Genomic DNA, 26,147 nt, shown 5'->3' on the forward strand with positions numbered 1-26,147 from the left:
AGACGGTGAACACCGCCACGCATCGCAGCCTAAAGGGCAACGGTACACTCCTGTCAAGACAAAGGGAATTTGCCATCTGAACAACAATGCAGACCGCTTAATTATACAGATTTTGCCCTGCAAACTACCCCCAGTTATTTCAGAGCCCAGGTCCCCTTTAGTCACTGTCATGCCCTTTTTCTCCTAGACCGATTGTACCATGTGGATTTTCTGTCAGCTTTCATTTGCACTGACTCGCTGTCCTCCCTGGGCCAATGCTGCGCTCTGAAAGGCGCAAATGCAGCACACCAATGAAGGATTCCTCATCCTTGCCACGGCCACCAATTAAGGCCAAAGCGTAATTGGAGGCGTCTGGACGATGGCCTTACATTATGTGGTCTGTCGCCTTCTCTGCCATCGTTTCATTTAACATCCGTGGTTCAGCGGGGAGAAGGAGGACTTGTCATTGTCTTCATTATAGCGTAAGGAGAAGCTAAGAGAGAGACGGGGACAGAGGCGGGGGAAAAAAAAAGCCCAGCGGAGGGTGGACAGCGTGAAGGAGCAGGTGTGGCAAGACGTTAATGTGCAGCGCTTTAAATTTTAAATGGAGAAGAATAAATTATTGATGTTAACTCGGGCTGCGAAGTTAAAAGGTATCTCGTCATTATTGAGAGACTGAAAAAAAAAGGAAAGACTGAGAGGAAAGTCTTCAGTAAAGATGCATAGAGTATTGCACCATATTGGGCCAGTGTGGTTCTGAATTTTTTGGGGGATTTTATTTCTGCAGTTGTTTTATGTTTTGACTACAGTAAGCTGTAGATATACTGTAACTGGGAAGTGTGAATGTGAAGCTAAGATCAGTTTACTGAATAAACATCAACTTTATTCAATGTCCGTTGAAAATTGGGAGTTGAAATGATGGAAAACTCTATGAATCGATTTTACTAGTAAATATCTCCGAGTCATGAATCCATTCACGTATTTTGGACATGCGAATGTCCAAAATATGTGACATTTTTACATATGTAGTAAAAACCAGACATCTGTATCCACTTTTTAAAAACAAGGCGTAACATATTTTTTCTCAGTCTGACATGAAATCAGACAAAACTTTGCTATTTGGATCAGTTAGATTCATCAAATTTGTTTATACTTACTAAATTCCAGAATAACGAGAATGGTGTCTGTTCGATCTTTTTTTGTTTTATTATTTTTCTTTAGCTTCTCATGTTTACTTTTCCACTCTGGATTTCTTCTGCAGTATAAATGCATGACTGTCAGGTTCATTGGTCTCTCTCTAAATCATCCTTGGATTTAGATGGATGGATGGATGGATGGATGGATGGATGGATGGATGGATGGATGGATGGATGGATGGATGGATGGATGGATGGATGGATGGATGGATGGATGGATGGATGGATGGATGGATGGATGCTTCTTACAATACTTTGGTCTTTTAGTTCATTCCTCCCAACTGGTGTAGGTGAGTTAGGTCTGTAGTCTCCTCTGCTTACTCACCTTACTCACCTTTTTCACCTCTGCCCACAGATTTTCTACTGTACTCCGATCAGGGTTTATGATGGCTCCTTCCAAACATTGACTTTGTTGTTCTTTGTAACGGATATGGTGCTGTGTATTCTATTTGGAGGATCCATTTGCTTAAATCATTGTCATATACATGACCTTCACAGAAATCAAAAAGGCTAAATGCTTTCCCAAAGCAGATGTTTTCTTTGTTTCTTCATCTTGAATTCGAAGTTCACTTAGTACATTTGAACCTCATCAGTCTGGTGCAGACCTGTTCACAAAGAAACAATTTACTTTATAGCATCTGGTATAAAAACAATGCTGACCAGCGCATTTTCCCCCCCCGGTTTCCGTTTTTGAGTCGGCAAAGTGTCCGATTAATGAGAGCAACGTGATTTATGTAAAGGTATTATAGTACAAGGCTTTCTTGAGAAAATGTTCTGTTTCTACTAATTATGCTCTGTAAATCACAAAGCACTTTTCTCTTGCTTTATCCGAACTGATTGTATCACATCCTATTGTATTCTATTAAATCAAAACTCACTGAATCAGACTTAATTATTGTTGAGAGGTGAACTGAATCTTATCGAGTTTGTATTTACTGCTCATTTAACTTTTGTCCGTCGCCCCATCGGAAGTGGATCCGTATCGCACTGGCCACAAAGCGGAGATAACCAAAATCTTCCGGCAGGATTCCCATTCATTCCGAGACACCTAGTGAGAACGGTACAGGGTTTTGAACATTTTATTCTAGGTTGCAACATTTTGTTGAAGGTAGGAAGCAGGTATAAACAAATGCATATTCTTTTGACATGAATCTGTGTGATGTTGAAATGGACAGTGTATTTTTGTACTCACTCTGCATCCCTATTCCCCCTTTCATTGTGTTTCTACAGTAATCTGAAAGGGACTGACTAGATGCTGTCTATAGCTTAGGCTTTTCAGATTTTCTGTTTGTTAGCGTCTATGACCGCAAGATCCTAAAGAGTTTTAGGATAGACAGGGGATGATCGGGTAGGTGTAGACAGAAAATTATATACACTACGACATCATGAAGTCAAAATAATTCACTTCCATGGTGCGCCACAAAGGGCCACAAACACTTTAAGAATAGCTCTCAGAATTAATTAATTAGCTTTTCTTAATGAATCTCTTGATATTTAGCGTAACGTGGTGGGATTATAATTCTTCTTATTAGAAATGGTAACGACAATCAAAACATTTAAACTCTCTGTATAGGATAACAGCAACAGCATTTTACAGACTTTTGATCGTTTATTTGCAGGTTGCAAAGATCTTTTGCAACATCAGGGACAGTCACAAGAAGACATAGTTACGGCTCATGTGAGACAGCTGCCACCAAAATCACCAGCACTTTACGCAAACAGCTCTGGTCTTTGAGAGTTGGACGCTTGTGGGGGCAGCTGTAACGCAACATAAATACTCACAAAACAATTCCTGTTTTCCATAAATGCTTGCCAACTGCTACATACCTGGCAGTGCAGTTTTAAACTCGAATCTTGTGAATTGAACCTATCTGTTTAATTCATGAGAATTAAACTCGTAGGTTTTATCCAATTTTTGAGGGCACAAAAGGTGTACATTGTTTGTGTAGATAAGGACCAGGGTGTAAATATATTATTCATATTATTCCTTTCTGATGTCTTAAACATAGAGTCATCTAAACTAGCGCTGCAGATCTTTGCCTGCACAGACTACATTCATTCAGATATTTGATTTATCTGCAACCACGCTGCAAAACTGCAATCTTTATGTTTGTAATTGTGTGTAATTACATCACATGTAGTCAATCAGGAGATGATGACCGTGTGGAGCAAAACACTTTGGGTTGCATTCATGCCACAATGAAAAGCATTTACTTCCAACAAAGGTCAAAAAAATGTGTTTTATTAGACAATAATATCCCTGCTTTGTTCCCTTTTATGTTTATTGGGGACTTTTATTAACATGCTGTAAATAACAAAATCGATAAAGACATTAAGGCTTCTGACTTTTAATATTTCATGTAAAATGCAAGCTTTGTATTGCTGCAAAATTTAACATAGTCTTAAAGCTGTCACTGATAGAAGTCTGTTGACTATTGTTCACAGCCTCATAGTTGTGTGCTGCACCTTTTCTCCTGAAACTGCTTTGGTTAAAAACACGTTTTTTTTCTCCAGTTAGAAGGAGGGAATATCCAAAAGCTTAAAATGACCAGGAAAGGTGAAAAAAGTTTGTTTACTAATGTGACCTGTTCAAAACAGACTGTAACAACCACTATTTATTGTGTGTGCTGGTGCATAGGAGAATCCCAGCGTACTAAAAACTGCCATTAAATGTCACTCAATGTATTTATATAGCACCAGTTCACAATAAATGTTGTCTCAGGGCACTTTGCAAAACAGAGTCTCATTTTATTTGCAGAAATATGCAGTCTGTTTGATCCATTCACATAGACATAAGTCAAAAACACACATTCAAATTCAATTGTAGCTATGAAACAATGCAGTCAAGTTTAGTTTATTATGGCAATTGATAAAACAGTTTCTAAGGAGACCAAACCTACTGTATCAACTTGCTGACTTTGTATTAATCCATGTGTTGGGTTTTAAGAAGAACAGACGCAATGAAGCACCAGTCCAGAACTACATTCTTCCGGGTTGTGTTTAATTGCGCTATATGTTTCTTCTAAATAATATTCTTTTCTATGTAACATTTATTCTGGTCAGCATACTCTTAACCCCTCTGTACCCTCCCTCTATACAATACATGTGTTCAAAAAATAGGGATGATTTTTTTTTTTTTTTTTTTTTTACACATTGAATTTTCACAGTTAAACTGGAGCTCTCATATAAAATCAAATTCTATTATTCTTTCTTTTCTCGGTCGTTTTAGTCAGTTGTCTTAGTGTGGAGCAAAGTGAAAGGTTTGCGTGTTTAAGTTAAAAGAGAGCAAACGACAGGTGGCTCCGTGGTATGGTGACGTGGATGAGGTGAATTTGTGACTGACAAGTTGTGATGAGAGAAACTGGTCAATGCGGTTTAACCACCTCCATTTCTGCAAGTCAAATCCTCTCAGGCTGCCATCTCGTCTTTTGTGGCTCCGGTCTCAGTTTATGAATATTTCATGATGAGCATCTGACACCATGCCCAGAAAGATATTCCTTCTTTTTTTTTTTTTTTTTTTTTTCTCTGAGATGCCCCGAGGTTCAAGTGTGTCATAGAGGTGTGAAGTCACCCTGTGGTCCGCAGGCGAAGGATAGGATTTATAATGCCACAATCAGGTGGATTAATTTTTTTCCCCTCTTGACTACAGCTGGGGGAGATTCTCCCCTCGTTCAGCCGTTCGACTGCTGCGCCGTCCGCAGTTTATTGACATTCCTTAAATGCGCTGTCTGAGGCATTCTGTAAAGGGGAGAGAAGTAATTTCAATCAGTTCAGAGGGCAGCCTGTGTCTTTTCAAACTGTGACCAGTTTCCTTGTTTGATTATTGTTGAGTAGAAATGACTTGGCAGTGTGGGAGTCTCCTTGGACTGGCTCTGTATTAAATTGTTGATCCAGGTTTTTGCTTCGTTTTCTAGCTTCATCAGAAACAGTTTGAATTAGAATATTGTGCTTTACAGTTCATATCAGCTGGCTTTCTTACTTGTTCCTCAATAAGTAACTATTTTAGGATTCTACCCTTACTTATTTTTTCCACATTATCACCACTTTGTGTTTCAATGTAAACCAAGGTTTAAAACTGACAAAACAGTTCAAGCTTAGCATACAAAACCTCCATTCGCTGAAAACCCAAAGCTGAGTAGAGCAGAAAATTAAAAACTTTGATATTGAAAAACAGAGTTGGTCCTGGCTTCCCAGCACTTCCCTAAAGTTTTAAGTCTGTTGGTTTGTGTGTGCTGTAAGGGGAAACCCATCAACGTGTTTAACTTTTTAAGATTCAATGTTAAACTAGCCAGGGATGGAAAAAAAATCCATACAAATTTTGGGGGAATTTTTACTTTTTTCAAAATGAAAACTGTACAATTTCCCTTCCACGTAACAACACTACTTTGTCTTGGTGAGCTCCGTGAAATCCCAATGAAGCACACGGACGTTTGTGGTTCTGACGAGAAAACAATCGCAGGTCATTATGTGTGCTTGTTTTTTCCCCCAGACGTGTGTCCCGGACGCTTTGCATGGGCGCCGTCTGTGTTTTTACTGAGGCATATCGTGAAGTTTTCACCAGACAAAGAGCGGCCCGCACAGCGGAAATGTGGTCAGGTGAACCCAGTGAGCTGGTCCTGAAGGTTTGTCCAAAGCTTGCCTGCCAGGAAAGGATGTTGATCAGCATGTTGCTTTAAAATTACAAAGACTCAAAATAAATAAATAAATAAAAAGATAGAATCACAAAATAATCCATCAGGTCAGAGAACAGGGTGTGTGTGGAGTTAAAACGCAAGCTGTGACAAATTGTTGTGCTCCTTATAAACTGTGATGAATTTCCAGTCAGATTTACCTTTTGACAGAGGTGAAGTGGAAAAGCAGCGGCTAAAGTTGGGTTTGAGTCCCGACACTGGCTGCATGTTTTCAGCCCTTCTTTCTTTGCCCGTTTCCTGTCCGGTGACTGTCAATAAAGGGCACTAGCGCCAGAAGAAATATTTATTTCTGTTTGATATGAAAGTAAAGCTGCGTAAAAACCAATACAGTCATTTTTTTTTTTTACACCACTATAATACCTTTGCTTTTACAGTGCTTAACCTCGATGTTTTAAACGTAAGCTTTTATAATAAACCACTAGTCAAGCAATACGAAGGTCAAGGGCATTTAGGATAAGCAGCGCCAGGTAAAACTAAGCGAAAGACAACAAGAAAAGCCATAAAAATGATGTAAAAACCTATCTTGATGATATTGGACCTTTAACTTGCTGCCAACTCATTCTTAAACTTTGATTACTTCTTGTTAGTTAGACGCACATTTTTAATTAACATTGATTTCTTATATGTGTAATAATAATGATAATAATTATGCTACAACTAGTGTGATGCAGAAGCCTTACTGAGAAGCGTGACTCTTAGTGAAAGCTAATATTTTGTGTGTTTTAAAATTTAATTTCCTGAAATGGAGCTTTTGTTATTCACCATATTTCAAGAACAGATTGCTTCAACTCTCATTTACCTGAGCAAAATTAAACTCTGCCTCAGCTGTGTGTACCTTCCAATCCTAACCTAAATATTATGTTGATTTACTCTAAATATGCAGAGATTTGCGTGTGGACCCTCCAAGTTTTAGGACTCCCACACAGATGCTAAGAAATCTGCTCTAAACAAGACGACCCGCTCCTACTTTGCATTTCAATTTAACATTTCAGAGAACTGGCAGCACGTTGCCTCGCTTAGCCCTCGCTTCGTTACACCCACATGGTTTGTTGTCGTGCTGGCTGACGACTTTCGCTGTTCAAAGAGCTGCGACTTGGCTGGGAGATTGGGGATTTCCAGACCGGATCCCTCAGGTAGCCAAACTGCTCCTCCCTTGCGCCTGTCCTAGCACAGCCTTTCTTTCCTTCCTGCTCACGCTGCCCTAATCTTCTGTCCTGAAAATCGAAAGACCTCCACACTCTATTTTATTTGCAAAAAATATCTTCATTTAAAGGTGATGCTTTGATTTCTTCCAGTCTCCATTCATGTGGGTCTGAGTTTTAGGTAACTAATTAAATTATCTGGAATAATGCTGCAATTTATTTTAAAATACTTGTAGCACAAATGTCTTTTTAAACAACATAGGTTGGATGTAGACTTTACCTACATGAAGGATATTTCTACTTGATGTTGGAAATTTACTCCAAATCCCCAAATCTTGTGGTTTCCCCAGACAAACTCCCACTGGGTGACCTTTCACCTGTAAATGTTCCTGTAGAAAAACTTCTACAGAAATCAAACACATTTTTTTTCTCCTTTCCTTCTCAAAGTGAAAGTCTTTTAACCAGCTGCAGCCTTAATCAGAGCTACATTTCTTTTTTTTATTATTTTTTTATCAATTTTTACGCTTCTGCAGATTTTTTTTGCATAGTAGAAAAACTCACTTTTATGTAGAAAAGCTTAAGATGCATTTTATTTATTGTAAAGTGTGCTGGGTATCTATGTGTGGCTTATTCAGACTGTTGTGTCGTACTTTATATTTATATGCAATGATGCAAAATGGAAAAAAGAGACACTCTGACCCTTACATTTGCTCTACTGCCAACCAGTGGTTAAATATGTAATACTGCTCTCTCACAAGTTAGAGCAATTGTTTCAAGGCCTAACAATAGTTTGGGAGAGAAAGAAAGGAGGGAAGAACAGAAAGTTTTCAGTAGATTTTTCAGAGTATCAAAAAAAAACAAAAAAAAAAAACACCTTAGCAGATTATGTTCAGGAAGGTTTGGATCTTATTGTATCACCTCTCAAGGAACCTGCACTGGTGTCTAGACTTGTGATTCTGTCTTCCAGCTTGGCTGGCAGGGAAAAAAAAAAAAATCTTCAGCACAACAGAGGTTTCAACAGCAACGACGGTCACTTGGTAGCAGATCGATGGATCCTAATTTTTTTCTGGTAAAAATTAAGATCAGGAAGAAAACAAAATCTCATTTTGCCACATTAAATATTCTAAAAAACCTCATTATAATTTGGTATTTCAATAAACCATTTGTAAAATAGTTTTGTTTGTGCATCATAAAAGCCATAGTAATACTAAACTGTTCAAGGTAAGGTAATGTTTTTCAGTACAGTTTAAAAGTTGCATTCACACATAATAATTTAGCAGCGTTACTAAGCATTTTTCAGTGTTAAATGGGACTTCTTTATGAATATAAGTAGAGCAGAAAAGGCTCAGGCTTTGTTACTGGGCAAATATTGAGTGTGTGCGTGTGTGGAGTTTGGTGTTTACATACACTACCTCTCATATGTGTTTTATATTTGCACAGAAGGTTTAGCATAAGAAGAACGTTAGCAGCGTAGTTGAGTTGCTTTTCCTACTTTGATGTCACCAGAGAGAGATGGGGATCTTGGTTTGGAAACTGAAAGGCACACACATCCCATCTGTTCTTTTGTTACTGACTGACTCTTAAGGAAAAAAAAAACAACTAAAATGCGTCAGATGAATAGAAAAATATGTATAAAAAATATTTGAATTGCATGTATTGTCTACCTATTTTGCACTAGTACTAAATGATTAATACAAGACTCAGCAGTTGTTGCTAATGTTGAAAAAGATGCATAAAAATATCTGAAAATGTGTTTTTTTATCCTTTTTTCCAGCTCAGTTTCCCAGTTTAAATCACAGTTCTTGTTGAAATAATCTTTATTATTATTATTATTATTATTATTATTATAGTGGGCTTGTTCTGCTAAGTGGTTATTTTTTGCTGCAATATCCCAATTTATACAGGTAAATGTACATAGATGTGACTTGAATATCATGTTCTCTCATCTTTCCCACTTTGAAAAACGCTATGAAAAATGGGCCACTCTATCAAAAATAGACACCAGAAAAGCAGAAAGTCATGGATTTAAAAAAGTTCTGTACAGTGAAGTGTAAATGACAAAAAAATCCTCCACACTTGATGTAACCCAATCATCTATTTATTTTGAAGGTAAATAATGGAACTGCAGAGCATATTCTTTACAATTGCATATTGATATTCATATTCATAGATAATTGTAACAGAAACTGCATACAATTTGAATGTACTAATAAGAAAAAAAAAAACATACGCCATATTAGTTTCACCAGTCTTCACCAATACAAAAGTCTAACAAAACTCTTCAAGATCATGTATATCTTTTGTAAAGGATCTGTTTACATCCTCATTTCTTAATTATCCTGTCGATGTCTACGTTTTAGAGCTTTTTTTTGTTTGAGTCATGCTAGTTGGTGTCTGCATGCATTTTGTCCTCTCTTATCTCTGGCTTTAAGCCTGTTCTCCTAACTGTGGAGTATCTGACTCAGTGGGGGGTTCTGCCATTGCCAGCAACCAACACATTTCTGCTGTGACATGAATTATTGTGGTTCAGCTCCTTTCTTTCTTAGCTTGGATTTCAGGATTTTTTTTTTTTTTTTTTAACAAAGTATTCTCTCTCTTATCAGGACTTGCTCATAAAGAGTCATTTTTCAGTTCAGGCTCAGAAATACCGGGTCCATTCCATTTCATTGCCCGCTTAATGCAAAGCCACTCCTATTGCGGGCTAGCGAAATATACGTCCTACAGGAATAGTGCGCTGTAATTACATTCCCTCCCATTACCATACAGAGGCTGCGAGTCACACTGATCTCAGCCTCCAGCAGCACTTTGCCATATGGTCTGTCGGTGCTTCGCGGGCGATATTTGGCGAGACTCTTACTAAAGGTCAAATATCAAGTCAGGGGACTGTGCCGAAATTGCATCTAGGCTAATTGCTCTCTCGTTCACTGCCTCCTCGTTCATCTGCTGCCCTCTCTCTCTTTCTCTACCTCTCTCTCTCTCTCTCCCTCTGCCACTGAAGTAAGTAATCTGCTTTAGGATGGTTCTGAGATGGAGATGGATTTGGGTTTTCCTTCATTGCCCCTCAGCCTAATCTCCCCCCTGTGACCACCCCTCCTCCCTCAGCCCTTAAGCACACCATCATAAGCCATCCCTCCCACCATCCATAAATGCCTAGTCAGCAAAAATCACCCAAATTCCTCATTACTCACAAACATCCGCAGTACACTTAGCTAGATTTGCTTGAAAGGATGGCTTGTTCAAGGCCAGGCGTCGCATTGTAGCCACGTTGTGGTACTGAGGTGTAATAAGGACACTTATGGACCTCTTATCAGCGGGCATCTACGCGTTGACCGTGCTCGCTTGGGATGCACGGATGTGAATGGGATGAGAATAAAGGCAATGTTTGTTTCCAAGGAGTCGGGCCACTTTGAAATGTTTCTAAGCAGTTCTTGAGCTTTTTCAGTGGATTTGAGCCACTTATTGCTGACGGACCAAAGGGGAAAACGGAACAAACCTGTGTTGTGTCTGCGCAACGGACGACTTAGCAAAGAACCTGTCTTTAGGCACTTCCTTATTATAAACATTACTTGTCACAGGGGGATAATTTCTTCCCTCTCTGCATTTATTCTATGAAAAACTCAGAAGACAACAGACGGCAGACATAAAACAGCATCTTAGTTCCAACAAAAAGTATCCTGAAAAGCCCTTAGATGAAAACATGGCAAACTGTAAATAGTTAATATTGCTGCTTCCTGTACAAATATTTTTAAGGTCCTGACTTTCAGATACTTTTTCAGATACTTTTAATCTGTGGTAGTTAGATTATTATAGCTCCTTCTGCACTTGGCCACTTCCTCTTCAAGTACTAATCGCAAAGATCATATGATGGTCAGATTGGAGAAAAAAAAAAAGGTGAAAAATCAGCCAAAGTCCAAATAGGCTGTTTTTATTTGGACTTTGGTCGATTTTTCATAAGTGATCAAAGGAAGCCTCGACAGTTTTGTGTCATGACCACCTTAGAAGATTACAAGACAGTCTGGCTCCTTGGAACCAAAACATGCTGAAATAATGGGAGGTTTAAAAGTTTTTCCACTGTATTTTATCCAAGATTGGTGTGTTGTTGCCGCTCCTGCAGCTGTTGCTCGTAGCCTAAGGGAAGCATGCCTGAGCAAGGGGCTGCAGGCTGGTAACCAGAGATGATACCCTAACTAATTCAGACCTCATAGTGGGCTGTTAACCTCGTTTTACTCTACAATGAGAGGAGCGCATCTAGCACTTGAAAACCACTGCTAACTTTGGTGAGTGTCAATTATGCATTTCTGTTTTGGTCGGTGTATGAGAATCAGAATAACAAATAAATGATGAACGAAATGAAAACATTATTATACCAGTAATAATAGATTTTTTTTGTCTGAAACAAAAGAAATTAGACGACGTTATCCATCTTTTAATTATTTTTTTATATTAATGTGAGGGGTGTGATGAGACCTTGCTGAGGTGTAATATTTTAAATAAGTGTGAATGATTAGCTGGAGCCTCAGATATGAAGGGGTGTATATCTTTAAAACGTGCAGTTGGAAATCATAGTAGTTCCTGCTTTACTCTTCGGTGCTGACAGTTTGCTCACAATGCTCGGCAGATAACACTTGTTACTGAAGCACTGCTGTCCAGCGACGATGCTATAGTTAGCATTTGCTTCGCATGTGTTCGCATTGATTCTACACTAAAAGGCCATTTCACAGAATTTGTTGGGCTTGAGCTGCATTTGATCCTCCCTCGTTTAAACCCCAACATGCTGAGGGATAATAAAAAGCATAGCATTAAATAACAAACATGGGGATGCAATGAATTTGGCTTTGTGGCTTTTTAGTCACTGTAAAACCAGAAAGATTTGACCTCTTGTTGGAGGGAAAAGAACAGACGGACAGGAAGGGGGCATTAGCGAGAAAGCAGAACATGTGTGGTAATTCTACACTCAAACAGACTCCTTAAATATTATTTCTTATAAATGCAAATTAGAGAAGCATAAAAATCTTAATTGTATTGTCAGACAAATATCGTCTATCATGCCGTTTATCAAGTCGGATGCTCTGTCAGATTCCTACTAAATGGCATGAAGGTGTGTTATTTTTTCTCAATGTGTATCATAAAAATTGTCTTATCATCCCATGATTAGCTAATACAATACAGTTTTTAGTTTAGATTTTTGATAGTGTCCTGTCATTTAGAATTGCTGTAGATTTAGGCGATTTCCAAGCTAAGCTATTACACTCTAAAAATTTGTCAGGTTGTTGCTGATGTAGACTGTACAGCAAAAACAAATTGAAATTTTTCTGATAAAAAAAAAAAAAAATCTTCAGGTTTTATAAATTAAAAACAAGTAAAAATTATTTAACTGATAACAAAAAAAATGTCTCCTTGAATCACTTTTGCGGGTAACAACTGAAAAAAAAAATATTTTCATGTTAATACAATCAACTTACAAATGTACAATTTTTTTTTGTGGAGGTCATTAAGTGATTTTTAGCCAAATTTTTGGGCCAATTGAAACTGCTTCCCTTACTGGGTAGCTTCCTTTAAACTGTTTGTCAAAGGCCTGAGTCTGTCAGTGCTTCGGTGTGGTGCTGCGTTTTGGCCGCCGTCATGTGAATGCCTGGATGAGTCCCGCCGCGACGGCGGCCTTGGAGAAGCGCCTCTCATAAACGGCCCTCGGGTGGCTGGGACACCAGTGACAAGGCTCCAGATGAGATTTCAACCACCCCCCTCCCACCGGCGCCGGTGAGCTCCCCAGGTGATGGATTGCGATACCTTCCACGTTTGAGCTCGGCAACGCCCCAATATTTTTGCAGAATAAAGTGACAGGATATGTAAAACACATCAGTTAAGGGTGACTGCACCACCAGAGCCCCTCCCAGCAGCACCACCACAGCTCGATCGGCGCTGGAGGTCGGTCGTGAATGATTGGCTTGCTATCATAGTACTCCCCCCCACCCCCACCACCACCCCCACCCCCCACACACACACACCCCCATCACTGACTGACTGATGAAACAAATTAATTCTTGTCTCTTCCCAGTTTTCTGCTCTAAAAACAAGTTGAAATCAATAAAAGCATGGTGTCATTTGACCACTCTGGAATGATTGCAGTCTGAACTTTCAGTGCCAATGACTAAGAAGTGTCGAACAATCTGTGACCGTCTGCGTGTGTGTGTGTGTGTGTGTGTGTGTGTGTGCGTGCGTGCGTGCGTGCGTGTGTGTGTGTGACAGTGGTGATTATTTTTATTTTGGTTGCAGCCTGTCAGGCGACTGTGGTCATAAAAACTGGGCTCTTTCCCAGTGTGGAGTCTAATAAATAATGGACATTGTCACAGTAATGTATGGGCCATGAGTTATAATGAGCATTTGGGAACACATTGGCTCACTCCCGCTGGCTGCTATTCAACCTGCTTAATGTTACTCACTGAAATTCCTTTCCTCCCTTCTGCGGCTCCCAAATCTCTGAATTATCTTCCACCTTTATTTAGATTTTACACAAATTATTACAGCGTAAGCATTTTCAAGAAATCTTCAGAGTAGAAGTATTGTACTGTCTTGGTATTTACGCAAACATTTTTCACACACAACGTTTCAACTTCAAGCTTACTTCTGCTGCTGCTTAAATGATATATCGATTACTACAACTATACCAATAAATTTACTGCGCAGAAATCTCCAGGTTTTTGCCTTTCTAACTGTTGCTAGAGTCACACCAGAATAACAAGCTGCTGTTGGATGGTAACTTCGTTGGACTACCTGTTCCAGCAAACCAGTCTGCAGGCAGCCGCTTCACACATGAGCCACTACAAACCTTATACTTTCTGTGCTCTGTTACAAATATTTGAAAGTGTCTTTTTTCTCCAGTCAGCTGGCAACAGCAACAGTAGTGGTTTGGGGCGGCACTGCATTTATCTTTGCTTTGAATATCGGCATAAAATTCCTAAAAGGTCTTTAAACCACAGGAAAGTGAGAGAAATGTTAACCGTTTGAAACTAGAACTTTATAACTCCTTCATAAAGCGTAGCACCTTGAAACAAAAAGCTAAATGGAGAAAAGTGAATTATGTCGGAACTTCTTGTAACCTTTTATTGAACCCTGTTCATCAGTTATGGGCATTTCCACTGTATGATCCAACTGTCGGCCGATCACATAAATTACTTCTACTTTCAATGAAAATCAGACCAATACATTTTTTTTTTCATTGTAGTTACAGCTAAAAAGCTAAATGCTGCCTCTCTAAATGTTGTTGAAATGTTTACCCACTGCGTGTTGGGGAGAGGAAATAAATTATGTAAAATTGACTTTTTTGAGCTTTATAGTATGTTATGATGTCGTTTCCCATCAGACACAAATCATTGCTTTGACCAGTGATTTGATTGACAAACCCTCGAGTCTCCCGTGGCTACCATTCTAATTAATACAAATAAAAAAGTTTTTTGGTGGCTAATGTGCAAGTATCAAGAAAATGATGTTTGGATTTGTACTTTTTTTTTTTTTTTTTTTTTTTTTTTTTTTTAGGGATAAAGAAAAGCACAGCCTATTTCCACAAAGGCTCCTGCTCTCAAAACAAAAGGGTAAAATGGCCCCAGAATTTTACCCTGGATCCTGGAAAAGCTTCTTGCTGTGGAAATGCAGCTTTTGTACCTAGGAAAGAAATAGAAAATTCATCAGCAATTACAGGCAGGAAATTAAAAGTTTTATGATGTTATGCCTGCCTGTGTGTATGCCCTGTAAGTACTGTAGATGGGAGGGAGGGAGGGAGAGAGGCCGGGGAGGCGGGGGGGGGAGGCAGTGAAGGGGCCTTTGTGACAAGGCTGGCTGAGGGTTAGTGCCAGACATGTCTCAAGAGAAACCGGGGCACATTTGCAATCACCCTGAGTTCAAAAGGGTAATTTATTCACAGTCTGTGGTTAAAGTAGCGCTGCTCAAAATGCCAGTGGGATTGTGCTGGGAAGCTGAGCGGTTGAAACACATTATATTCATTTTTCTCTCGCTCCCCCTCTCTTTCTCCCACTCCTTTTCTTTCCTTTTTCCCTCATGGCCCTCCACATCTCTCGCTGTTGTTTCTCTGAGCCCTGTGTGGCATCTTTTAACACACGCTGGCGAACATATTTCACTTTTACACTCATCCGCATTGACGTCCAGGCGCTGATTGAATTTTGAGGCGCTGCGGCGTCTGCCATTATCATCCTCATCGTCTTGAGTGGTTTATCTCTGGCCCCGGCGCAGAGTGACGCCAAGGCTGCAGGGGATAAGAGGAGCGGGGCTTTCGGTGGGCTGGGAGGTTGAGGACATTTCATGCATTTTTATTGTTTGTGTGGATAGAAAACGCTTTGGACCTGACTCAAAGGTTGGATCCTTCAGATTGCGTTTGAAGGCTTACGTCCCCAGCACATACGAGCACCATTTTAGTGTTCTTTTTCTTTTTTGACTTTGCTTATGATTCACCCTCCCGTACGAGCCAATAATGTCTCTCCACCACCTTGCCCAAATCAGCTGACAACATGTCTGCAACATTAACGGCACATGCCAGGTTCGGTTAGGATCACAGGGCGTCTTGGCAGCCCAGAGACCTCACACTGCCTCACCAGAATCAGCGGAGAATTATTCCACCACATGTCAGTTTTACTGTGCTGTTATCACCCAGAGCCACCGGCAGACACTTTAGGATACCCTGCCTACTGTGGCGATGTGGTGGGGTTAATTCGAGGTCTAGTGAAATTCCTCCGTCTCCTGGAGTCAGTTTGCCACTTTTCCTTGTGTGCATTTACAGCCTGTGCAGGAAATTGTCTCTTGTGTTCCTCTTGTGTGTCGTTGCTGCCGGGTTGTTTTGTATGCTTTCCTGCAGAGGAGGCGTCATTAACATAAGGCGCAGCCGCCGCTTCGGAGTCTTGATTTGACGTAAAACCTTGGCATTGCTCCCTTGTCCCAGGTAACACGGTCAGCGCTTCCCTTCTCCTCAAGCGTTCAATTTCTCTCTATCTTTCTCTAGCTTTCCTATCCCGTCTTTTCACACCCCATCCCTCCTCCCCCCCCACCCCCCTTTTCCTTCCACCCTTTCTACCAGTTGATGGAGTGATTTTGAAGGTGGGGGAGCAGACAACGCAGAGCCGGTGCTAATTGAGCCTTCTTTGTGCCTGGTCACTGCTGTGTGCCGAGGAGAGATGGCCTGGGAGTGAATCCAAGCAGCACTCAAGAGCCCCACTGGATCGATAACGCGGGGAACTTAACAAAACAGAGACATGCCGAGTGCCCGGATCAGGGTCATTATTGTCTCTGGTGAGCCGCACTTCCACCAGGGATTGATCAATGTGAGAATATGGATCAAGATAAACATTCTCAGCTCGCCTCACTCTCTGCTTTGCTTCAGCTCCGCAGGCATTACAATGCTGACAGAAATGGGCTTAAGCCTTTAAGGTGCCCCTGCAGATCCACCATAGACGGTGCAGATGTGCATCCTTCGCACTAGTCAGGTTTGCTCTCTTCAGAGTAACCTTGATAGGAGACATTACAGTACAGATGGACTATTTTTTTTTTTTTTTTACAAATTACAGAGCATATCTAGTTTTAAATTTAAGAAGTGTGTCAGCAAATTAGTTTTTTTTTTATATTAGCCTAATAATTTGATATTCACACATTTCCCATTGTTTTACCAGTGCAAGATAAAATATTCTATATGCCCAGGCAGGCAGGGAGACAGAATATTCAGCTTGCATATCAGCTGTCTGGTGTTCTGGTAGAGTCTTACTGATTTATTAAAGTCTAAAGAGGTCATGGGAGGTTGGTAAGATGTTCAACAGGCTAAACCTGTCTTAGTTATTTTTCCCATGCAAAGGACTGTGTTATGTTGTGTTCTTTATATGACATAGTCTAAGAATGTAAGTTAGTTTTTGATTCAGATGTGATCATTTTGCAGTTATGAAACAGAAAACAAATTACTTAAATTCAAGCTTGCATAAGTTAATTACAAGAAAATAACAGTTAGCCCTACGAGTGTAACAATACATCCTGCTCATGATATAATACAATACACAATGTAGGGTCCATGAGGATAAAACAAGATTTTAGCAATATTTTTGGAAAAAAAGAAAAAGAATCCCCCTTTTTTCATTAATTTTACTAATTAGGTCTACAAGTTGTATTTTACTGAACCTATAAGTGTAGAATTATCCAGTTTAGATTTTTTTTTCTTTTGGCATTATAACCTAAAGATGATAAATGTACTCTCGAGATGCAATAAAACACTGAGAAATAGCCCTTTAGTGTAGCTCCAATAGAAATCTAAAACAGTAACTTCAGCATTGCTAGCAGCTAACAGTTAGCCAGGTACGGTACTTTTAAAATACTCCCAAATTGTTTGTATTGTCTACCATTCTACATAAAATGTAAAGACATTATTATCAACCCAAAATTTAGCTCTAAAGTGAAGCTAACTTCAGCGTTGTTAGCAGCTTACCACTCATGGTGTGTTCACACTCGCCACTGTTACGGATGTATGGAACAAATTGTCCAGAACTTTCTCAATATGTCAGTGTTTCTTTTCAGAGAAAGTGCAAAGTTCTGTTCATAACGTAATGTTTTGGTTGAAAATGTTTCATATTCTAAGATATTTAAGTTTTAGTGTTTGGAATGTTTTTACCGTTTACTGTTTATCAGAGAAACTGTCTCTGTGGCGGCTGTTTTTTTGTTGTTGTTTTTTTTAGCAAATAGTGCTTGGTAGCACAGACCTGAAGTAAAATGTTACTTTGTGTCCAGGATGTGTAGGGTCTGCAAAGATGTTAGCTGCCCTTGTCCTGACCCTAGACCCTTAGTCCTGGATGGAGGGAATGTGAGCCTTTGTGATCCTCTCCACAGACCTGATGTTTGTTGCAGTTAGGATGAGCCACACAGTGAAGGACGAACACAGGACAGACTGAACAATGGGAGTGTAGAAGATGACCATTAGCTCCTGGGGAAGGTTGTATATCTTGAGTTGTCTATTCACATAGAATAGAGTGTCTAAGTTTGAGGGCTCAACTCCCAAGAAAGGGTGGTTCCTATGCAGTGGAAACGATCAACAGTAGTAGTGTTGAGAATAGTGAGGGGAGCAAGTCCACCGTCATCTCCACGGTCTTTAGTGGGTTAAGCTCTGGGTGGTTCTGACAGCACCAGTTAACCATCACTGTCCTGGAGAGGACCAGTAACAGTGTTGTCATCTGCAAATTTCAAGAGTTACATCCTGAGTAATTTATGTAAATAGAGAACATGAGAGGCTAGAGGAAACTCTGCTGGGGGTCCCAGTGTTGTTGGCTCTTGTTTGGGAGAAGATGCTTTTCACCTGTTGCTGCTGGTCAGTCAGGAAGCTGGTGATCCACTGACAGGCACTGTGAACTGGGTGAGCTTCTGGTGGAGGACGTTTGGGTTGGTGGTGTTGAAGGCTGATCTGAAATAAAACAGTAAATCCTACATTATAACATGTTATGAAATAAAGACAAAAACGATTAATAAGGAAGACATAGCGATGTCTCTTTGGGAAACCACAGTTTTTTCAACAGACTGCTGAAACTGTTGCCCCACAAATGCTTAAAAAGTGATAAAAGTTTCTTCAGTGTAACTGGCTGTTGTTAGCTAGCCAGTGTTGTCAAAAGAGCAGTCCTGGATCGATCCTTCAACTCCACAGAGCAAGAACTCAACTACTTCCTTTCTTTCTTCAGTACAAGAGTCAGCACACTGTCCAGCTCAAATAACTTGTTTTTATATAGTAGTATCTTATTAATAGTTTGGACTCCCTTAAATACATAAAATCACTCATTGTCAGCAAGTTCAGAGCGGTTCTGGAGACGGAGTTTCCTTTGCCGAGAAATGTTTCAATATCTTGACATTTTGTGTCACATGATCTTGTTGCCTCCTTACTAAACAAATGTTAAAGCCACTACAGCATATATTAAACTCGAGTAACAATGCAACCGCATCTCTGTACAGAAGAAACTCTATCCATAAAACATTTTTTCTTTCTTCATACTTTAGAAGATTTCAAAAAATATGTCTAGACAGTTCCTTTTATTCATGTCACTGAGACATCCTTTCTGTTTTTCTGGCTCTGTAGAATACAAGCAAAATTCACATAGTAATTTATTAAACTGCATAGAAAGTGACAGATGGAAATTTGTAGAGTCACGGTGACATGCAGCAATAATCAGCTCATTGCTATTAGGTAAAAATAAAAAAATAAAATAAAATAAAAAAGAGTAAAAAATGTCGATATTAGATGTGTGAGAACATCTTGACTGCTTCAAATAAGATGGTGTTTCATTTCTCTCATGGGTTTAAATTGGTGACGATGGGCCCCTGCTGCTCTGGGCTCCTCTGTTTCTCATTTGGAAGGATAATAGTAATTGGTGTAAATGTTGTGAATATATGATAAGTGACTTTTACAGAATGTATGCACCTGAAATGTGTGATGAGCTTTTGTTGTCCGTATGAACAGACAGCTGTAAAGTTGTGTCTTGGAAAAACTGCTTTTTAAAGCAAACTGACACATCCGCAGTGATCCAGTCTCAACTCTTTCACAAGTAGTGGGATGTGTTACCCAGGATGATTTGCAATGTTTCGTCGGAGGTATCGTAATCAGAGGAGATGTTTGCAGACATTACTTTTTTGCTGTGGCTCGGGTTAATTCATTTTGGGATTTAGTTGCATGGTTGCAGTGCCAACCGCAGAAATAAGTAATCTTCTGTTGCAGTAGCTTCTCACTCCATAAGATTTAAGACAAATGCAGATTGCAATTTGGGTACATTTATTTAGTGGGGGGAAAAAAATGACTGAATGTTAATTAATAAAATTGCGTCTAATTTAGCTGTTTTGTACATCGACTGGCACTGCTCAAAATGAATCGAAAATTAATCTAAAACTTGCAAGTTTGCTCTGTGCAAACTTGCAAGTTTGCGTCACAAATAAAACACTTTCTTTGATACATTTTAACGCACATAACCAGATGTATTTTAGAAGCTGACCTTTGATAATAATCAGAAATAAAACGTGTAAGATTCACGTAAACCAAATTTTCCAACATCACAACTTTAATTTTTTTTTTTTGTGTGTAGTAGTAACTTAAAAACTTTGAGTACCTTTTAATTCGCAGTCACACGTACAGCACAGCCCAAACTGCACTGATTACACTAAAGAGCAGTCTCATCAAACCCTAAATACCAAGCAGAAAACAAATGAGGTTAGCAAGTATGCTTGGTCAACAGCCTGTGAACTCAAGGATAATGCTACAGCCGTCATCAGCCTTTAAGGAGCCACCGATGACACTTGGTATTAAAATGTCAAATTGCCCCTTCCTCGAGCTAAAATGATTTTAGTTGTGATTATGCACCATTTCCCCTCTGTTAACCCTCTTCCCTCACACACTCTAGCACATACAAAAAAATATGCTAATTGGTCACGGGGATTGGTAGGAGACTCTGGTATTTCACGTCTCTGACTTCTAAATGAGTTTCAGGACACGCGGCACGGAGGTTTTTAGAGAGAAGGAGGTGGGGCAACTGCTGGTGCGGGCTCAAATTGAAATGATGCTCTGTTCCCCCTCACTGCGGCTCCAGCTCACAGTAATTAAATGCCTCATTGTTGCTCCATGGGAATTTGTATCGAATGTTTCATCCAGCGTAATGATTATTTGGGTGTGGGTGGGACGTGCATGTAATCACCTTGGCTGGCTCTCTGATGAAATACTTGGTGGTTGGGCTTCAAGTGCCTTCAGAGTTTTTACTTTACTCAGACTGTTTCTAATTGTTGAATTAATAATAATAATAATAATAATAATAATAATAATAATAATAATAATAAAAACTCTGCTTTTAAGTGCGTTTGAAATTTCTGAAGGTTTTCCTTCTTTTGTTTTGACCTTCACTTTGACCTCAGAGCCCACAAATTAAAACCTCCTCTTTCACATTTTGTCTCTCACAGAGGACGCCGGTAAACAACGGGGAAGCTTTTCGGTGGTTCTTTTAGAAACGTGAGAAGTGGACCTCCACCCAGCAGCAGGAAGACAGGCAGGACTCTTGACTGTCTGCTGGGAGAATTTCATGGACACACGGCACGTAGCGCCGCCCAAACATTTTTGAAGACGACGCAAGGAGACAAAGTGGACAGACACAAGGATAAACGAAAACATAATGGTGTTGTTTTAACTCTGTAATTTCCTTTTTTCTTTTTCCCTGTGTAATTATTGTACCTTTTGACAGTATCATTATGTATATTTTTGGTGTCTATGAATGTGTTTTCAGTGTCATGGCTGTAGGTTTTACAGCCAGCCCTGTGTAAAGAACTCAAACAGACAATCATACAAACACACTGAATCTGACAAAACGAAGAGGCCACAAGAATCAATTATCAAACAAACACCTGTCACTCTGGAGCAATAACTGATCCCGTTGATCATTCCTCATATTCACATTTCAGTAACATTTATTCCCCAAACTGAGTCATATTCTAGGATTGTCTTTTAGCTCTGTTTACACTCTAAAAACTGCTGGGTTAAAAAAAAAAAAGAAAGAAAAAAAACACCACCACTAAATTCAGGTTATTTTGCTGACACAGTCTTGGGTTAAACACGCACTGATCTAAACTTTGGTTGATTTAACAAAACAGGGTGACTCCAGTGTCAAGACACCGGAGTAGGTTTTTAACTGAGAATATTGGTTAAAACGACAAATGTTTTAACGATAACAAAGAGAGGGTTGAAATTATAAATTATAGCCTGAATATACATCCTTCATTAAAAATGATCAGATGAGGAGTATCAATCTTTTGGAGAAAAAAAAAATACATTTGGCAAATTTTATTTGTCAACATTTTTTCATACCAATAATTATTGGGGAAAATTGCTGACCAGCTTTTTGCACATTACCAGTGACATCATTGGTGATGAGCGCCAAGTGTTTGGAAAGGTCTCCTTACGATAACCCTAATCTTTAGCTTTACTTGATGAGATTCGAATCAGGAGATTGGCTGGGCCATTTCAAAATGTTAGTTTTGCTTCCAGCCAGAAGAAATATAGTCAGAAAAACAAAACAAGCAAAAAATAACTTTTAGTGTTATTTTAAGACTTGCTTAATCCACCAGGGGCGTGACTGCTGCTGGACAACTTTATATAAACGGTATAAAAAGGACCTCTCCATTTGATTTTATGACTAGGGCTTTGGACTCAGTGGGTGTGTTGAAAATAGCTAGCATTAGCTTGAGCTAGCTACTGAGCAACGAACAGGGACACTTTTCTCCTTAGTACATCATTGCTTAAAACTCAAAAATGAAACTGTAAAGAATTATATATGAAATAAATATGCTAAATCAAGATAAATAATAAAAGTAGTTTACCTATTTAATTTTACTTCTTGACCAACTGATTGGCCAAAGTGTAGTGTTAGCATCTAAAGGGCTAGCGCTACATTTAGTTAGCGAGCTTCATCTCCAGTGTTAATCATCAACACAAAGCATTGACAACAGTATTATCACAGCTATCAGGTTGTCATGGTCTGTAAACCTTAATTTAACAATGATATTGCGTCACTGTTGACATGTATTTACACAAAATAAAAATGAAAAGAAAGACATTGTTGGGATCCATTTCACTACAACAATACTGATGAGTGATGACCTTTTAATTTCCAGTTCACTTTAATTTTTCATTAGCTGAAATCTTTCCAAACAACTAAATTTGTCTTGCAAGCAAATCAAAAGCCTTCTTGTAGCCAACTGACCAGCAGTGCCCAGCAGCAGGCGGGGGAGCAACAGCACTGCGTTACTCTACAATCAGTGCCAACAGATCTGATAACTCTGGCACTTTCTTTGGCAAATTATAATGTTCTAGAAATTATACTCTGGGAGGTTTCTAGACATTTTTTTTTTTTGATACACTCCTTATATGCTCATATCTAATCTCTTTGCCAGCCTCGAAACTTTGGTCATGATTTCTGATTTTCGAAAAACCTTCAAACTTCTGTTTCAACAATTGAGTTAAGAAAAAACCCAGCAGTTTTTTTTGTGTGTGTGTTTATACCAGTGTGAAGGTGGCAGCAGGCATGGGGACTGACTGAGCTTGTGTGGACACACTCCAGAACAGGGCACATTGTCCTGCATTAGTGAGCTGCACTTCTAATTGTTAGTATCAGCACCTGATACTTAAATGCTGACGGGAGGTCATATTCCCCTAGATAATCCAACTTTTTTTTTTTCTCTCACAAAAACTACACCAGTTGTTATATCTTTTTGATACCGTTTTTTTTTTTGTTTGGGGGCCACCGAAGGTTAATATGAAAGCTGGAAGAAATCCCAGAGAAGTACTGTAAACTACGGTGGAAAATCTGGAATTAAATGCTGAACGTTAGACAAGATTTTGCTCTGAAGCTAAAGTACGTTCTGGACTTTTCCTCAGTGGAGTAAAACGGCAGTCCGGTCTACTGCAAAGCGGCGTTAAAACATTCCAAAAAAAACAAAGTTATTCAATAAGTTACTCATTGTCTTAAACCCTATTGTTGCATGTGTAAATGTGTTTTTGGTTTTAAAGATTACTAAGAATTTGTATATTGTTGTTGTGATGCTTTTATGTGTTAAAATAATAAAAAAAGAGCTTCAGTAAAGAAAAAAATATTTATTTGGACGGAAAATATCTGATACGCAAGATGGAAATAAAGACAAATTTAATAGATGAGAAGAACAATCGTCAAAGATCCTCCGATGGAGACTTTCTATGTGGCTGGAACGCATCCCCAACAATAACAATCTGAAGGAGACAGTAGAAATGTAACAGCTTTGGTTACCTCCCCAGTCACGTATTCCCTCGAATACTAAAATGTTGCATGAAGACGAGCAGTTCCCAGAGGCAGCAGACTTTAAAGGACTTGTGAAATCCCGTGTGGTTTGTCACGCTGGAATGCTCTTGGGGGAGGGGGGGATGGAAGTGGGGTGGGATGGAGGGATGCCAGGAAGCAAAAGAGAGGAGGGTGGCTGGTAAGGTGGGAGGGTGAAGCAAGACAGGCTCCTGAGATAACGTGAGCAACTGAGTGATGGCTGGGTGTTTGAGTATCAGGGGAGAGGAGGGGGTGTAATAATGCTGGGGGGGGGGCAGCAGTGGGAGGGAAAGGGAGGACAGAAGCACATTTGGACGATGGCTGAGGTGGGGAGGGGTGTCAGCCTCGAGGAGAGGCGAGCAGAGAAGGAGGAAATCATCCGGGACCGACTTCTCCCCTGACTGAGCACGCTTGCCATCAGCCAAATTGAGCTGCCGACTGGTTAGAGCCGGACAGGAAGACGGTGCTCTGCAGTGGGGGCGTTTGGCTGCGATGTAGCATCTGAGGCACCCAATCTTTCTGGCTGGTCATCAGAGGCTGATGATGTGCATCAGGAGTGCTCCGGCTGGCTCGCTCCCTGGCCTCTGAGATTAAATAACATCAGAGACAGCTCCTCTCTAATCCTTCCCTCACCTCCCACTCCTCGCTCTGAAACTGGGATTCTAGTCCTCGGGCCCCAGAGGTAATGTTCAGTTTCTTGGTTTGACAGGGTGGAGAGGTAACGATTCAGAGGGTAGAAGGATGCGAGCGACTTGGCACGCTGGCAAGACTACATAACAAGACCCCAGACCTCCACAATGGTTCTGTGAAATAACAGCACATTTAATCATCATCCTCAACCATATTTGAGCTGTTTTTCCTAAATTAATACATAGGTGTAAATTCTTCCGAGATTTCTTGGATTAGCAATTTCAGAGTTTACAACTGGAATGTGAAGGTAAGTTCAATGTTGCAACTGTTCCAAAAACACACGTGGGAACCCCTTTAAGTTTTTCCACATTTTGTCACATTACAACCACAAACTTTAAAATGTTTAACTGAGATTTTGCAAGACAGACCAAGTTAGTGTAAAACTATTAAATAGAAGGAAAATGATACATGCAACCTCTTTTGTAAATTCAAATACAAAACTTGTGGCATGCATTTGTATTCAGCCCCCTTTACTCTGATGCCCCTAAATAAAATCCAGTGCAACCATGTTCCAAAACAGCCTCATCAAGACTAAGGAACACAGTAGACAGGTCAGGGATTAAGTTGTGGAGAAGTTTAAAAAGAATGGTTAGATTATAAAACAATATTATAAGGTTTAAACATATGATGGATCTCTGCTCAAACCATTTTGTGAAAACAGAGACTACAAACCTACACAGACAGGAGAATCCACCTAAACTCCAAAGCTGTTCTGGGAGAAGCAATGAAGAGGGCCATGACTACAACAAAGCACCTGCAGAGACCCACAGCTTAGGCAGGAGAAGCCGTTGCCATGATAACTATTCCACAATTCTGACCTTTATGGTGGAGCGGCAAGGAAAAGTTCATTGTTGACAGAAAGCCATAAGAAGTGTAATATGAAATAAGGTTATAGAAAGCATGTTAACGAAGGCGCTGCGGTCAAATGAAACCACAATTTGACATTTTGGTCTTCATGCAAACTGCGTGTGGCATAAGCCTAACACTATACATCACCCTAAACCCAGAACACCACAAAACATAATGATGGTGGGATCATGTTGGGGGGGTGGGATGCATTTCTTCAGCAGGGAGAGTGAAGAAAGTAAAAGTTAATATGATGATGGACAGAGTTAAAAAGGTGATAGTCCTGGAAGAAAACCTCCAAGAGACTGTAAATACCTAAGACTGGAGAGGAGGTACGCCCTCCAACTGAGTGAAACCTTTAAACAAATAGAATCAAATGGTTTAGTTCAAAGCATTTATCTGTTAGAAAGTCCCAGTCAAAGACCAAAGCTAAATGCAACTGAGATTCTGTGGCGAAAATTAAAAATACATTTTGTAAAGAAGAATGGACAAAAATCAAAATTTACAAATGGATCAAAGGTAAATGTTTCTAAATATACAAAAATGTGCAAAGCCGATAGAGAAATGCCTTCATGGGGAGAATATCAAAATGTTTATTTCTTTTATTTTTTTTTTTTGTGAACTATTAATCTCTAAAAAAAAGACTAAACTGGTTTTTGGGTGATGTTTTGTTATATTTATATTTATGTTTGCTGTATGGGACCGTATAGTTCTTAGCCTCAGAACGGGTTTTTAAAAGTGATTTTCAACCAATCTAAA

Source organism: Poecilia mexicana, unplaced genomic scaffold, assembly GCF_051168715.1.
Source record: "Poecilia mexicana isolate PSO_F unplaced genomic scaffold, ASM5116871v1 scaffold_1, whole genome shotgun sequence".
Classification (NCBI taxonomy): Eukaryota; Metazoa; Chordata; class Actinopteri; order Cyprinodontiformes; family Poeciliidae; genus Poecilia; species Poecilia mexicana.